Source organism: Humulus lupulus, chromosome 7, assembly GCF_963169125.1.
Source record: "Humulus lupulus chromosome 7, drHumLupu1.1, whole genome shotgun sequence".
NCBI classification, from domain to species: Eukaryota; Viridiplantae; Streptophyta; class Magnoliopsida; order Rosales; family Cannabaceae; genus Humulus; species Humulus lupulus.
Window position 1 is genome coordinate 44,929,432 of NC_084799.1, and position 17,020 is coordinate 44,946,451.

The 17,020-nt window shown below is 36.4% G+C and overlaps 1 long non-coding RNA gene across 1 annotated transcript; it reads left to right on the top strand.

The window, feature by feature from the left end:
- The first annotated feature begins 12,837 nt into the window (after positions 1 to 12,837).
- Positions 12,838 to 15,678, top strand: LOC133789564 (uncharacterized). Its single transcript, XR_009873613.1, has 3 exons — positions 12,838 to 13,415; positions 13,496 to 13,571; positions 14,808 to 15,678. It is a non-coding gene; the product is annotated as an uncharacterized LOC133789564 (long non-coding RNA).
- Positions 15,679 to 17,020: the final 1,342 nt, after the last annotated feature.

Below are 17,020 nucleotides of genomic sequence, written 5' to 3' on the forward strand. Positions count from 1 at the left end.
TATAGGCGAGTTGGGTTGATTTAAAATTTAAAATTATCGACTTATGATATTTAACAAAATAAAAAATTGTAAACTATAAAGTTATAGTTTATACATTTTTTACTCATCAATGTCATCATGAATAATAACTTACAACATTATCATATCTTAAACTTAAATTTGAAACCTCATAAAAAAATTCTAATTCTAATAAGTATTTCAATTATACAAATTATAAATGGTATAAACTTATCATTCTACACATTGATAATTTCAACAATTTGAGTTTTATTATGAAAAGTTTTACTAATATTTAAACTATCAATACATGTAACATTATTTATTTTTTCATAATTTTTTCCAAATCAAGTTTTTATATATAATTCTTAAGTTATTACAATTAATCTCATAACAATGAAACTTTTTATTAAAAAAAGTTAAATATTTGGACTAATATAAATATATATGTAAATATAAAAAAAAATAATGATTCACATCTCAAAATCCAATATTCAAAAGATCATAAATTTTATATTTTTAATGAATTATTTATGTGTTGTATTTTTAAGTTTAGATTATTATTAAAAATTATATAAAAAAAAAGTAGCAAGTGCGAGTTGTATTTACTTTATATTATTGCAATCCGTACCTAACCAAATTTTACTGAGTTTTTTTAATAGATGGGTTGGGCAAGTGGGGCGGATTAGCAGTTTTTTTGTGCACCCCAACCCTAAAACATATTCGTCTCCCATCTTCAGTTTTCATTTGATGAATTTACAATGTAACAAGTTCGTTCCACTTCTTAAGTCATAACCTTGGCTGTGTTGAGGGTATGATTGCTAGTAAAATGTTTTACCCAATTAACAAATAACAGAGTCACATCTACCTAAAAAAATATATCCACGAAAGACCAAAAAGCAGGTTTCAAGTTGAAAATGTGACCAATTATACTAACAATAATATCAATTATTTTGTCAAGTTTTTTTTTTCTTTTTTCAACCACTTTACAATTACAAGCCAATAATACGGTAATTGTTTTAAAATAATTTGAAATGACTCGTGATATTTCTTTAAAATGTCGGCAACTATAGACATGGTAACTAGTTTCCAAGCATATTTGCCGGCGGCCTCTATTATTTCTTTTAGCCCATCTACTAATGTTATGAGCGATTGAGTCAAAAACGAAGCGAGCATTTTTAAAGGTTTGAGTTCATTTTTCTTTTACGTAGAATGAGTAAAAAAAACATTTTGAGAAACTTCTCTAATTCTATTATTTTTTTCGAGAGAACTTCACCAATTTCATTCTAACCAATTAATTTACTACACATAAATATTATTGAGTACATAAATATTATTGGGTAATTCTGGAGGTAACTCCTTAGAAGGATGCACTCATACATTTTTTTTTTTGGTTTTGGCATGTGTAGAAATTATAATTTTAATATTTTTTATATGAGGAAGTCCATTGTAATCATTTAGGACATCGTGCAAAATTTCAAGAAATTTTAAATTATTTAGGATGATGAAATAAGAATTCAAACAATATGTTGCACGCGTGCATTTTTTTTTTTTTATATATATATTGTACGTTGTACAACGGTATGATTTTGTTATGGGTAAATGTTCATTTGATACTCAATGTTCTATCAATATACAAACTTGATACCATTTGTTTTTTATAATTATCAATCGATACCCATTATTTACAAAAACAACATACTTTGGTACTCTGAGCGTGTTTAAATTTTTAATATTCTCGTATTACTCCTAAAGTGAATGAATGGATTCGGTCCCCCATGTCGTCCAGGTCCAAGAAGTTACCATATTGAAGGAACCCGGACGAGTACATGAGGGTCTCCGAGTCTAAGATAATGGGGGTGAAGGTCCCATTTCTCTGACGGCCTCGAACAGGTGGCCTCAGTAAACTTGCCTATCCCTAACTAAGTCCCTAGAATGGGGAGCATAAGTCAAAAGCAAAGGCGAATTACCTTGCCCCGATGTACTAGCCCCAGGAGCCCTCGTGTTCGGCTGGGCCTCGTCAAAAAGGGCCTCTAGCTCCTCAGAGGCGGCCCTCTCTGTCTGTTGGGCCTGCTTCTTCTTCTTCCTCGCCGCGTCCGCTCGGGCAGCGGCCTCCATGGCCTCGATGTGAATGAGGGCCAACTCCTCCCTCAAAGAGGGGTCCCTCTCACATTGAATCCCCCGGAGGCTAGGGGCCTTGATCGTCTGATTGGCCGCCAACATCCCGATCGTCCGCAGATTTGCGGTGTTTACGTAATCTCCCACATTCAGATCCTCCGCGCTCAAAGAGGCGTAATACTTTTTTCGGTCCAGGATCAACTGAGTGAGAGGAGTCTGGGCATATGGTCCTATTATCCAGAAACGTAAGTCGAAAGCGGATAACAAAAAACAAAAAGGATTAAAGAGGAAGACCACCTACCCACACACTAGAAGTCCAGCACCAATGTGGGGTTCCGATCCAAAAGAAACCCGGATGTCATGAACAAGTGTGTCTGACATCCGGGGGGTGCTTCCAGGAGCTAGTAGGGGCGGGAGAGTGGCCCCTGCACTAATATGGCCCATTGTAATGACCCAAATTTCCTAATAAGGTTTAGGACCTTGATTAGGAGGTTGGGAGGGCCATAATTGATTTATTATGTCATTAAATGATTATATGCATGATTATGTGAATTATATTATTATATGGTGATAAATGCATGCATATGAGTCCAATTTTCATTATAAGGGCATTTTGGTAATTTGGCCCGTTGATGGCATATTTGTATATTTTCATGCATGTTGGTGAATTATGAATAATACCACATTATAATGTGGATTTGTTTGAGTCATTCGGCATGAGACGATCTTTGAATGCAAGTTAGCAGTTTGGTCATAACGAGGTTAACTTCAGCCTAGGGTTGAGAACAGATGAGAATATCACTGTGGAAGATTCTAGGAGTATTACCCTCCAGTCTTTGAGAAAGGCTTAGATCCATTCAGAGCTGAGTAATGGATGGACATGATTAGTTCCATCCTTGATAGTATGGGGGGTGGTAGGTCACGATAGGGTGATCTGTGCTACATATGTATTGCGGGATGATGCTCGGACGTGGTGGGAAGTGGTAACCCAGACACGAGACACAGCTGTGATGGACTGGAAAGAATTTAGGCAGCTGTTCAATGAAAGATATTATTGTGATGCAGCCCAGACTGCTAAGATGAATGAGTTTCTGAACCTTATTCAGGGAAATGCAACAGTAACCAAGTATGTTAACAGATTTGATGGGTGGGCCAAGTTTGTTTTTGATATGGTACCCATGGATATAGAGCTCGGAAGGAAAGGTTTATCCAGGGATTGAATCCTAGAATAGCTCAGGGCATTAGAGTTGCCCCAGTGCATGAAACATCTACCTACGCTCAGGTGGTAGGGAAGGCTCTTGCTGTTGAGAGCACAGGATATCAGATTGAGAAGAAGAGTGATGGAGATCATGGAGCTCAGATAGTGACACCTCCATTTATTGGAGCGAGCAAGAAAAAGAACTGGAGGACTTATCCAAAATGCGCCCAGTGTAAGAGACGTCATCTGGGAGAATACCAAGCAAAGGCATGTTTCTTATGTGGAATGGTTGGGCATTTCATGAGGGATTGCCCAAGGCAAGGGACTGATGAGCAAAAGGGGATGGACAGCTCGACTCCAGCTCGAGTTTTCATTCCAAAGCAGTCAGATTCGTAGACTGAGACTGAGGCTAGTTCCTCAATGGTGGCAGGTCAGTTTCTAGTTCTGATTTTTGTATTATGCTGACTAGTTTTGGTGGCATGTTGTTCTTTGCTTGTTGCATCTAGAGAAGCATATACTTTTTATGCTGATCACATGGTTATGTTGTGATGAGAATGTGATACTTTATTGGTGATCTTAAGAGATGAGGTAGATTATGTTGGAGAGAAGACTCATCAGTTGATATGATAAAGTTGGTTATGACTGACTTCAATATAATCCTGGATATGGATTGATTAACCAAGTGTGGGGCAATGCTAGATTGCAAGGAAAGGATAGTAACTCTTGGGTTTGAGAGTGGGAAACCCTTGTGGTAGTTGGCACTATGTTGATGACATCTATATTTAGAGCTAGAGATCTATTGCAGGAGGATGCATAGAACTCTTAGCTAGTCTGGTGGATACCACTTAGGTTGTGCCAGTGGGATCAGGACAGACTGGATTAGTCTGTGAATTTCTGGATGTGTCTCCAAGGGATTTGTCATGATTATATTTACACAAAGAGATAAATGGTGATTGGATTGGTGCCAGGGACGGAATCAGGTCTAGGGCACTGTATTGAACAGCTTCAGCAAAGCTGTAAGAACTAAAGGCTCAGTTGTTGAGTAAGATGGTATTCTCCAAGGTGGATCTTTGATCTGTTTATTACCTTGAGTCAAGGTAATGTTACAGAGACAGTGAGGTCGAGGGAACGACCTGGGAAACTGGAATCAGTTGTGCAGAATTCTTATTCCGGGCAGTTCAGATAAATTTCGAGGATGAAATTTCTATAAGGAGGAGATCGTTGTAATGCCCCAAAATTTCCTAATAAGGTTTAGGACCTTGATTAGGAGGCCGGGAGGGCCATAATTGATTTATTACGCCATTAAATGATTATATGCATGTTTATGTGAATTATATTATTATATGATGATAAATGCATGCATATGGGTCCATTTTTAATTATAAGGGAATTTTGGTAATTTGGCTCGTTGTGGGCATAATTGTGTATTTTCATGCATGTTGGAGAATTATGAGTAATACCACATTATATGTATATTTTTTCGAGCCATTCGACATGAGACGATCTATGAATACAAGTTATTGGTCTGGTCATAACGGGGTTAGTTTCGAGGCTCGGGGTGAGTCTCGGGGTAATTTGGTGATTAGAATATTGCCGGGAATTAAAGGGTAATGGGATATCATTTATTAGCATTTGAGAATATTGAGAATAACGGGAATTGGAGGGTGTTAATTATGATTTACGAGCTAGGCGGGAAATGACAATTTTGCCCTTGGTGGCTGTTAAGGTTTTTAATTAGGCATGAGGGCATTTAGGTCCTTTCACCTTTAGGTTATATTTAGCCAATAGAAGGCTGTGGAAGTTAAGCAAAATAGAGCAGCATTTCCTTCTCTCTTGTACACCATTTCTCTTCCATTTTCCTTTGAATTTTGAAGCTCCTTTTGAGGAACCAAGCTAGGGAACCAAGCCTTGAGGGTTTTGGGTTATGTTCCACCATTAAAGAGGGTGTAATTATGAGCTTGAGGTGAGATTTTAACCATAGAATCTCTTGTTCTTGCTCTGTTTTTATTTGGTTTTCAGTTTGGTTCTTGAGTTGGCAAGTTGAGAATTCAATGGGGTTTTTGGCAAAGGTTACTTGGGTTATGATGCCTAGGTCATGTGTAGATGGTTTTGGGGTTCAATTGGGGGTTTAAATGAGGTTTGGAAGCTTCTTATTTAGGTTGGAGATGGAGGAATCGAAGGAGGGAAGAACTAGGGTAGTTCTGCCTGGCCCTAGCGCTATAGTGTCCAAAGGGTAGCGCTATAGCGCTAGCCAGGGCAAAACTTCCATGTTTGTAGTGCTGGGGCGCTAGGAGGTAGCACTACCCTATTTTTCTTGATGCATATTTTGGGCATTTTTTAGGGTTTTTGGCTCGGGGTTTCAATTCTTAAGGCTCAGGATAAAATCTACTCACCGTTTGGGTACAATTTGGGGTCCCAGGAGTGAGGTTTAGGTCAAGACCATTTTAATGTTGATTTTCTTTAATGGAGGTTATATTTGGTTGTGACTAGGTGACTGCTAAGGGATTAAAGGATCAATCGTTCTCAAGGGTTGTTCAATTGTTATTTCTCGCTCGAACCAGAGGTAAGAAAACTGCACCCCATATGTGATATGCATGGTTATTATTGATGCATGTTGAATGTTTAAATGTGGACATTGATTGCATATCAAATGCTTAACAAATCTTGCTCACTTGTGCATGGCACTGACTAATTAGTCAAAATTGGCAATGGTGTCAGTATTAACTGTGAAGTTGTGACTCACTAGTCAAGTTCGACAGTAGTACTGAGCACTGGTCATATGGTATTGACTAATAAGTCAAGAACGGTCTTAGCGTGTTTAACGCAAGCCGACAGTTGATTAGATCTAATCGACATCTACATTGAATGACTCATCATGAGCAACCTCAAGTTCGATGAAAACTAAAAGCGCTTGTCTAGCCTATGGCTAGTCACTTAGAGCCAGGGCTAGAAGGCCCAGGTGACTGCATCATCACATGGCTATGGGTGCTGAGCCCCGTAGTGACTACTCATCAGTCACTCATCTGTTTAAGCTAGTGACTACTCATCAGTCACTCATCTGTTTAAGGTAGTGACTACTCATCAATCACTCATCTGTTTAAGTTAGTGACTACTCATCAATCACTCATCTGTTTAAGCTAGTGCTACTCATCAGTCACTCATCTGTTTAAGCTAGTGACTACTTGTAGCACCCACATTATTGTGATATAAAATAGCCAATAATCACATGATTGAATTGCATTACATATCATACAATATGTATAATTTGAGCATATGCATATTCTTATAAGTGTTTTCATGTATAAGTATAAAAGTTGTGTATATGATATCTATGTGTATTTTCAACATTATTAACCTTGTGGCATTTGAGTTGTCTTTTATGGGTGTTTGATGTGCTCAAGATATAATAAAGGATGAAATATATGTATAAGGCATGAAATCAAGTGAGAAAAGTGAGGTATAGAAGGCAAAAGATGTTAAGCAGTAAAAAATAGTACAATGTCGATTACTAGTATTTTGGTATAAAATTGAGTATTAGTGGATATACCAAATATAATTGAGGTATGATTAAGGTCTCATTGGTGAGTTAAAAATGGTTTTAGAACCATTAGATCAAGTCTTGATGGGAGGTATACGTAATCAGTGGTGTTGACGCAAAGTCAAAACGAGCTTAGCATAAGTGCGCTACGCTTAATCGAGTAAGCATAACTATTGGGTATGAACTCATATGGACCTAAGGTTTGGTGTGAGTGTTTCAAACATAATTATAATGTGCCTAGCATATGATTAAGTCGAAATTATTGAAGTGATAAGGTTTTCATAAGTAAAAAAGTGTAAGGATAAGGTGAAAGGTGTCAAATTTTGATACAATAAAGTCAAATCATTGAAATAAATGATTGTCATCAACCTTATCACTTTCCACGACCAAGACTCTGAAAAAAAAAAGAGAAAAGAAAACCAAAAACCATTTCTTGGCTGGCTTGAATATATTCTAAGGAAATCCAAGTGAAATCAAAGCCAAAGAAGTGGATTAAGCTTAGTTCTTGCCTTTTTATGGTAAGTTCTTGTACTTGGAAGTTAAACAACGTTTTTGAATTTTTCTGAGAGCTTATATATGGTGTTTTATCCTTTTAAGATATTTCTTGGTGGTTTCCAAGTGGTTTGAGGTTTAGAAAAGCTAGAAGAGATTGTTTTCGCCAAAAAGTTGCTCGGTAAGTGAAATTTTGTGTTTTATGAGGATTTTGTGGTTCTTGGAGTACAAACTGATTTTTGGTTATTTGATTTAGTTTATAAGAGGGTAGATATGTTTATAAATGTTTGAATAGATGTGGAGACTCATTTAATTTGGGTGATGTTCTTCGAAATTAGAATTTTATCAAAATCGGTATATGATTACTTTGTGATGAATTATGTTGGTATTAGGGATATATGGTTATGGAAGGTTAATTGATGATGATTACTGATTGATTTTGATATTTGGGGATAGCTAAAATTAAGGGGAAGCTCTGTCAAAATTTCTCCAAGTGTCTAAGATAAATCTAACGCTCAATCTAAGTGGTTTAAGGCAATTTAGACATGATTTGGATATGATGTTTTATGGATATTTTTAAATGATAGTTCAATGTCTTACTGTCATCATTATGATGTGAAATTCATGCCATTTTCAGGATAAGCACATCAACACCTAAGACACCACTTGTTACACGGTGAAATATATTTTGGACAGAATGTAAGTAAAGTACTCAACTACAACACAAGAATTACATGTTATGTGAAAGTATGCATTATATGAAGATGTTGTGAGTAAGTTGTATTAACATACATTGACACTTCATCATAAATTTGTATGCATGGCATAATAGTGATATGGTGAATTACTGTATGATATAAGACCATCCATGATATTATGATGACTAATTATGTGATGCATTGGCAAGTTTTATGCAACATAAAAATAAGTTGTAATAAGAAGTTTAAGTTCAGTGCCACTATTTTGAAAAGGCAAATGAGAATGTAAGTAAGTGTAAACAAAGTCCTATAGTTAGGCTCATAGTGGCAGCCCAATAATTTGGGCTAGGTTTTAGTGAACAATTATATTGTTTGCCATGTTCCCATTTTTATTTCTCCTCAATATGAGTTATTGTTATATGTATTGACACTTAAGTCCGATGGGGCAACGATGGAATAAGGTTTTTAATGCGCCCTACTGTGGTGATGGCTAGCCGAAGAAGAACCCATGGGATTTTATATTATATGTGTAACAAGCCCTGCAGGCATTGGCCTAATCAAACAGTGTGCACAATATTAAGGGGCCCAAAATTTAAAAAGAAGTTGTGTATGTCCATTTTAGCATTGCATGCATTACTTTGCTTACTGAGCTTTCTTATGCTCAGGTTGTGGAGAAAGCTTTAAGAGATGAACACAGAGAAGAAAAGATAACAAAAGCTAAAGTTGCTACTAGCATGCCTCGTAGAGACACTCAATTCAATAAAGAACAAAGCCACTTTCCCATTGACAACAAAAGAGGGACCCAAAATTTCCAATTTAGAGAAGGACAGAATAAGAAATTTAAAGGAGGTCAGCAAAATTGGCAATCTGGATTCCAACAACAACCACAATATCAAACTTGTGGAAAGAATCATTTTGGGGAGTGCAGGATTCTAAGTAAGAGTTGCTTCAAATGTGGCAAGGGGGATCATTTTATCAAAGATTGTCCATTGATGAAGAACCAACAAAAGAAGGATGAACCTCAAAAGACAAATGCTAGGGTGTTTATGATTACTCAGGCTGATGCTGATACCAACAACTTTGTGGTGTCAGGTGATATTTTTTGTATTTGGTGTTCTCACTCATGCATTAATAGATTCAGGTGCCACACATTCATTTGCATCCTTGACATATGTAAAAAAGGTTGGGTAGATTATGTGAGAAAATGTCATAAGTTTTTAGTACAATGTTACCATCTGGAGAGATTTTGTATTCTACTCATTGGTTGAGGGGGGTTCCTATTTGCATTGATGGTAGGGAATTATATGATGATCTAATAATGTTAGAGATGCACGATTATGAGGTGATTTTGGGTATGGATTGGCTTTCAACGTATAATGCCACTATTGATTGTAGAGAGAAAACATTGATATTTAAGCCTTCGAAGGAAGATGAGTTTATGTTTATTGGAACGACATCAAAAAGTTGCATTCCTTTAATTTTTGTTATGAAGGCCAGGCGACTATTGGAAAGTGGATGTATGGGTTATCTCGCCAGTGTGGTTGACACTTATAAGCAGCAAAAGTTAAAGCTGGAAGAGGTACCAGTAGTTAAAGATTTCTTAGAAGTGTTTCCAGAAGATTTACCAGGATTTCCTCCAGACAGAGAAATTGAATTTTGATCGAGCTACTTCCTGGTACAGCCCCTGTGTCCAAGGCACCTTATAGAATGGCACCCGCAGAACTAAAGGAATTAAAGATACAATTGCAAGAACTCCTGGATAAAAAATTTATCAGGCCTAGTTTTTCACCATGGGGAGCTCCAATGCTATTTGTGAAGAAAAAGGATGGGACAATGCGAATGTGCATTGATTATAGAGAACTGAACAAGTTGACAGTCAAGAATAAGTATTCACTTCCTAGAATTGATGATATTTTTGATCAATTACAAGGAAGAGGAGTATTTTCAAAGATTGATTTGAGATCTGGGTATCACCAATTAAAGATTATAGAAGAGGATGTACCAAAAACCGCATTTCGAACTCGGTATGGCCATTATGAGTTTCTTGTGATGCCATTTGGATTAACTAATGCTCCAGCTGCATTCATGGACTTAATGAATAGGGTGTTTAAGAACTACCTTGATAAGTTCGTAATAGTGTTTATTGAAGATATTTTTGTGTATTCTCGATCCAAAGAAGAACATGAGGAATATTTGAGGTTGACATTGGAGAAATTAAAAGAAAAACAACTCTATGCCAAATTTAAGAAATGTGAATGTTGGCTTGAGAAGGTAGCATTTTTGGGCCATATAGTCTCAAAAGATGGTATTTCAGTGGATCCATCAAAGATTGAAGCTATTAGTAGATGGAATAGACCAACAAATGTTTCAGAAGTAAGGAGTTTTCTGGGATTAGCAGGCTATTACTGAAAGATTTGTTGAAGGATTTTCCAAGATAGCAATTCCATTAACACAACTGACGAGGAAGAATCATAAGTTTGAATGGACTGAAGCTTGTGAGAAAAGTTTTCCAGAGTTGAAGCAAAGATTGGTTTCTGCTCCAATACTTACATTCCATCTGGATCAGGAGGACTTGTGATTTATAATGATGCTTCAAAGCAAGGATTAGGGTGTGTGTTGATGCAGAATGGAAAAGTCATAGCTTATGCTTCTAGACAATTGAAGGACTATGAATAGAAGTATCCAACACATGATTTGGAGTTGGTAGCAGTTGTTTTTGCACTAAAGATTTGGAGACATTATTTGTATGGCGGAATTGCAAAATATAAACCAATCATAAAAGTCTCAAGTATTTCTTTACTCAGAAAGAATTATATATGAGACAAAGGAGATGGTTGGAGCTAGTGAAAGATAATGATTGTCAAATACTTTATCATCCGGGAAAAGCAAATGTAGTTGCAGATGCACTAAGTAGAAGTCTCATGGTAATGTGTCATTTTTGAGGAAATTGACAAGACCACTTCAGGAGGACATGTGCAGAGCGGAGATTGAGGTAATCATAGGAAGATTATCAATAATGACTATTCAGTCTACCTTATTAGAAAGAATCAAACAAGGTCAATGTAAGGATCCTTACTTGGTGGAACAAAAAGGTGAATTGGAAAGTGGGAAGGTCAATGATTTTAGTGTGCCAGGTAATGGGATGCTAAAGTTCAAGGAAAGAATTTGTGTCCCTAATGATGAGGAGTTGAAGAGAGAAATCCTTACAGAAGCTCACAATACTTTGTATTCAGTACATCCGGGGACGACAAAGATGTTTAATGTCTTGAAAAGACACTATTGGTGGCCCAATATGAGAAAGGATGTGGTCGAGTTTGTAGCCAAGTGTTTAACTTGTCAACAAGTGAAAGCTGAACATCAAAAACCTGCTAGTTTACTACAACCAATACAGATACCAGAGTGGAAACGGGAAGAGATTACTATGGATTTTGTAGTTGGATTGTCAAAGACTTCTAAACAACATGATGCTATTTGGGTTATAGTATACTGATATACCAAATCAGCACACTTCTTCTGGTACGCATGACTTATACTATGGATCAGTAGGCTAAATTATATGTTCAAGAGATTGTTAGATTATATGGAGTGCCAGTATCTATAATTTTGGTTCGGGATGCTCGATTTACTTCATTTTTTTGGGAAAGTTTGCAAAGAGCATTGAGCACAAAATTGAAGTTTACTACGGCATATCACCCCCAATCTGATGGACAATCTGAAAGGGACATTCAAACTCTTGAAGATATGCTCCGAGCTTGTGTCTTATATTTTCAAGGATCATGGGAGAAGTATTTGTGTCTGATAGAGTTTTCTTATAACAATAGCTTTCATGCAATGATTGGTGTAGCACCATATGAAATGTTATATGGCAGAAAATGCTAGTCATCAATTCATTAGGATGAAATGGGAGAAAGAAAGTATCTTGGTCCAGATCTTGTTAGAAGGACAACTGAAGCAGTAGAGAAAATAAGAAAAAGAATGTTAACTGCTCAGAGTAGACAAAAGAGTTATGCTGATCGAAAGCGAAGAGATGTGGAGTTTAATATTGGGGACAAGGTATTTTTGAAAATTGCCCCTATGAAAGGAGCAATGAGGTTTGGAAAGAAAGGGAAGTTAAGCCTGAGATTTATTGGACATTTTGAAGTATTAGAAAAGGTGGGAAAGGTAGCCTACAGATTGGCATTACCGCCGTCATTGTCGATTGTTCACGATGTTTTTCATGTATCATTATTGAGAAAATACGTTCCAGATCCTTCACATGTGCTAAACTACGAGCCAATAGAAGTTGAACAAGACCTAACATATGAAGAAAAACTAATGAAAATTCTTGACAGAAAAGAGAAAGAGTTGAGAAATAAGAATATTTCACTGGTTAAGGTCTTGTGGAGAAGTTCAAATATTGAGGAAATGACATGTGAACGGGAAGATGAAATAAGATCCAAATACCCAGAGTTATTTGGGTAAGAGAATTTCGAGGACGAAATTTTTATAAGGTGTGGAGAATTGTAGCACCCACATTATTTTGATATAATATTGCCTATAATCACATGATTTCATTGCATTATATATCATACAATATGTATAATTTGAGCATATGCATATTCTTATAAGTGTTTTCATGTATAAGTATAAAAGTTGTGTATATGATGTCTATGTGTATTTTCAACATTATTAACCTTATGGAATTTGAGTTGTCTTTTATGGGTGTTTGACATGCTCAATATATAATAAAGGATGGAATATATGGACAAGGCATGAAATCAAGTGAGAAAAATGAGGTATAGAAGGCAAAAGATATTAAGCGATGAAAAATTGTACAATGTCGATTACTAGTATTTTAGTGTAAAATTGAGTATTGGTGGATATACCAAATATAATTGAGGTATGATTAAGGTCTCATTGATGAGGTAAAAATTGTTTTAGAACCATTAGATCAAGTCTTGATGGGAGGTATACGTAATCAGTGGTGTTGACGCAAAGTCAAAACGAGCTTAGCATAAGTGCGCTACGCTCAATCGGGTAAGCATAACTATTGGGTATGAAATCATATGGACCTAAGGTTTGGTGTGAGTGTTTCACACATAAGTATAATGTGCCTAGCTGATGATTAAGTCTAAATTATTGAAGTGATAAGGTTTTCATAAGTCAAAAAGTGTAAGGATAAGGTGAAAGGTGTCAAATTTTGATACAATAAGGCCAAATCATTGAAAATAAAGGATTGTCATCAACCTTATTACTTTCCACGACCAAGACTCTAAAAAACAAAGAGAAAAGAAAACCAAAAACCATTTCTTGGCTGGCTTCAAGAGATTCTAAGGAGATCCAAGTGAAATCAAAGCTAAAGAAGTGGATTAAACTTAGTTCTGGCCTTTTTATGGTAAGTTCTTGTACTTCGAAGTTACACAAAGTTTTTAAATTTTTTTGAGAGCTTATCTATGGTGTTTTATCCTTTTTAAGATATTTCTTGGTGGTTTCCAAGTGGTTTGAGGGTTAGAAAAGCTTGAAGAGATTGTTTTCGCCGAAAAGTTGCTCGGTAAGTGAAATTTTGTGTTTTATGAGGTTTTTGTGGTTCTTGGAGTACAAACTGATTTTTGGTTATTTGATTTAGTTTATAAGATGGTATATATGTTTATAAATGTTTGAATAGACATGGAGACTCATTTAATTTGGGTGATGTTCTTCGAAATTAGAATTTTATCAAAATCGATATATGATTACTTTGTGATGAATTATGTTGGTATTAGGGATATGTGGTTATGGCAGGTTAATTGATGATGATTACTGATTGATTTTGATATTTGGGGATAGCTAAAATTAAGGGGAAGCTCTGTCAAAATTTCTCCAAGTGTCTAAGATAAATCTAACGCTCGATCTAAGTGGTTTAAGGCAATTTAGACATGATTTGGATATGATGTTTTATGGATATTTTTAAATGATAGTTCAATGCCTTACTGTCATCATTATGATGTGAAATTCATGCCATTTTCAAGATAAGCACATCAACACCTAAGACACCACTTTTTACATGGTGAAATATATTTTGGACAGAATGTAAGTAATGTACTCAACTACAACACAAGAATTACATGTTATGTGAAAGTATGCATTATATGAAAATGTTGTGAGTAATTTGTATTAACATACATTGACACTTCATCATAAATTTGTATGCATGGAATAATAGTGATATGGTGAATTACTGTATGATATAAGACCATCCATGATATTATGATGACTAATTATGTGATGCCTTGGCAAGTTTTATGCAACATAAAAATAAGTTGTAATAAGAAATTTAAGTTCAGTGCCACTGTTTTGAAAAGGAAAATGAGAATGTAAGTAAGTGTAAACAAAGTCCTATAGTTAGGCTCATAGTGGCAGCCCAATAATTTGGGCTAGGTTTTAGTGAACAATTATATTGTTTGCCATGTTCCCATTTTTATTTCTCCTCAATATGAGTTATTGTTATATGTATTGACATCATAGTGTGTGGCCACCTTAACTCTTGAGCCCGACGGGGCAATGATGGAATAAGGTTTTTAATGTGCCCTACTGTGGTGATGGCTAGCCAGAGAAGAACCCGTGGGATTTTATAATATATGTGTAACAAGCCTTGCAGGCATTGGCCTAATCAAACAGTGTGCACAATATTAAGGGGCCCAAAATTTAAAAAGTAGTTGTGTATGTCCATTGACATTGGGTAATCATTAGCATTGCATGCATTACTTTGCTTACTGAGCTTTAGGCTCACAGTTGTCTTGTGTTGCAGGTAGAGAAAGAAATGAGTGAATGACAAAGGAGAACTGAAGCATGGTCCTGACCCTGATTTGTACATATGAACATATCGACCTTTTGTGGGTTATTTCAGTTTATCAGTGTGTATGTTTGTGATAAAGTGTGAAATTATGTTTTGAAAACAAATTGGGTTATTTAATACTTATGTATAATATGTTTGAGACACACTTTATGTTTAATGTAAATAATGTGAAATAAGTTTTCTTTAAAAAAAAAATTCAGACTTCCGCCGAAAGTAATTATGATATAGTTTTAAAATGTAACACCTCAGATATGCTTTTAACTAAAATAAGTGAGGGTGTTACACTACTCATCAGTCACTCATCTGGTTAAAATTAGTGACTTGCTCATCAGTCACTCATTATGGTTAACAGAACCTCAAGTGTTAAATCACTCATCTGATTAGGATTGACTTGAGAGTCATCCATTCAGGAGGGCAGGATTACTCGTCATGAACCCCCATCATTATCTGAACTTATTTGCATGCATGAATAGGGCTATCATTTCTAGGCATGCACATTATGTTTTGTAACATGTTATTACTGTTCATGAGTATATTGAGTTTTCTTGCTGGGCTTCGGCTCACGGGTGCTATGTGGTGCAGGTAAAGGCAAAAGAAAGCTGGACCATCCTTGAGTTGGAGAGCTTAGGTGATGATGTGTACATATGCAGCTGCTCGACCGCCACGGCCAAGGGTTTAAAGAGGAACTAGGGTTAAACCCTATTTTTTCGCTTAGATCGACTGGTTGTAACTATTTTCTTGTAATTAACCTTTAAATTATATTTTTGGGATCTCAATGTATACAGTAAACGTTTTAGGGAAACGTTATATCTTAACCAAAAAATTTAACCCTAAACCGCTAATCATACTTAGTTACATGATTATGGCCAAATGACTCGATTAGCGAGTTTAGCACTGTTTAAAATGCACACCGTAACGATCCCTAGAGTTTAGGGCGTTACAACAGGAGTTTCCGTGGACAGGCAGGATATTACATATGCTTTGGGAAAGAGTTCTGAGTCTTCTTATAGATCAGAACCAGTTGTAGGTTGTTATGATACCTCAATGATAGGAAAAGGTGATTGCCTATGCATCATGTTATTTGAAGGATATGACCAGGCTAGAGTAGAGTTACTGGTGGGCCAAGTGGCTAGCTTTATACTTGAGATTATTATTTCAGAAAAGATCAAAGGAAAGACAGTTTAGTGAACCATAGATGGGAGAATTGAGGGGAATGTCTTAGCTTGATTAGCTAAGGATTATACAGTGTTAGGTATGGGTTTATTGTGGTATAAAGATCAGATTTAAAATTCGATGGACACTGAGATTAAATGAGAGATTCTGGATGAATCTCATACTACTCTCTTATTCTCTTCATCCAGGCATCATGAAAGATGTACCACAGTATGAAAGCTTTATATTGGTGACCTAGGATGGAGAGGGACATGACAGAATACATAACAAAGTTCTTAACCTGTTAGCAGGTCAAAAGAGAGTATCAAAAACTAGTAAGGCTATTGTAGCCTTTGAGTATTCCATAATGGAAATAAGGAAACATCGTGATGGGGCTGCCCAGGATAATGGGTCAGCGTGATTTGGATTGGGTCATTGTAACACCCTACTTCCTTAGAGCCGTCACTAAGTGAGTTTGAAAACGTGCAATTAACTCGCTAACCGAGGTTGTAAGACAAAAGTGTGATTAAACCATAAACAAAGTCATATATTTTTAAAATAGTTCCATTCATTGAAAATCATAAAGCGTTTAACATTTGGGATCCCAAAATACTGTTTAGAAATATTTACAACTCAAAAATATAACCAGACTCGGCTAAACAACAAAATCTAGGTTTAGTACAATCATCTCCCAAACATACCCCTGGCCGTGGTAGACAGGCAGGCCAAACATGTGCTCGCCGCTTCACGCTCTCCGTACTCATGGTTGGTCGACTTTCCCCTTGCCCTTACCTGCACCACAGAGCACCCGTGAGCTGAAGCCCAGCAAGAAAACCCTCACAAGCAGATAACATAAGCATATTTCACATTCAACATATAATTAAGCCATTATCAGGCTAAACACGTACGGCCATGCCGTCCCAGGCGCTTTACCAGGCCCTGGGTTTGCGGTCTACACCATGAGGATATCCCAGGTATCATTTAGGGTCTCTCCCTGGCAACTCGCACTCCGC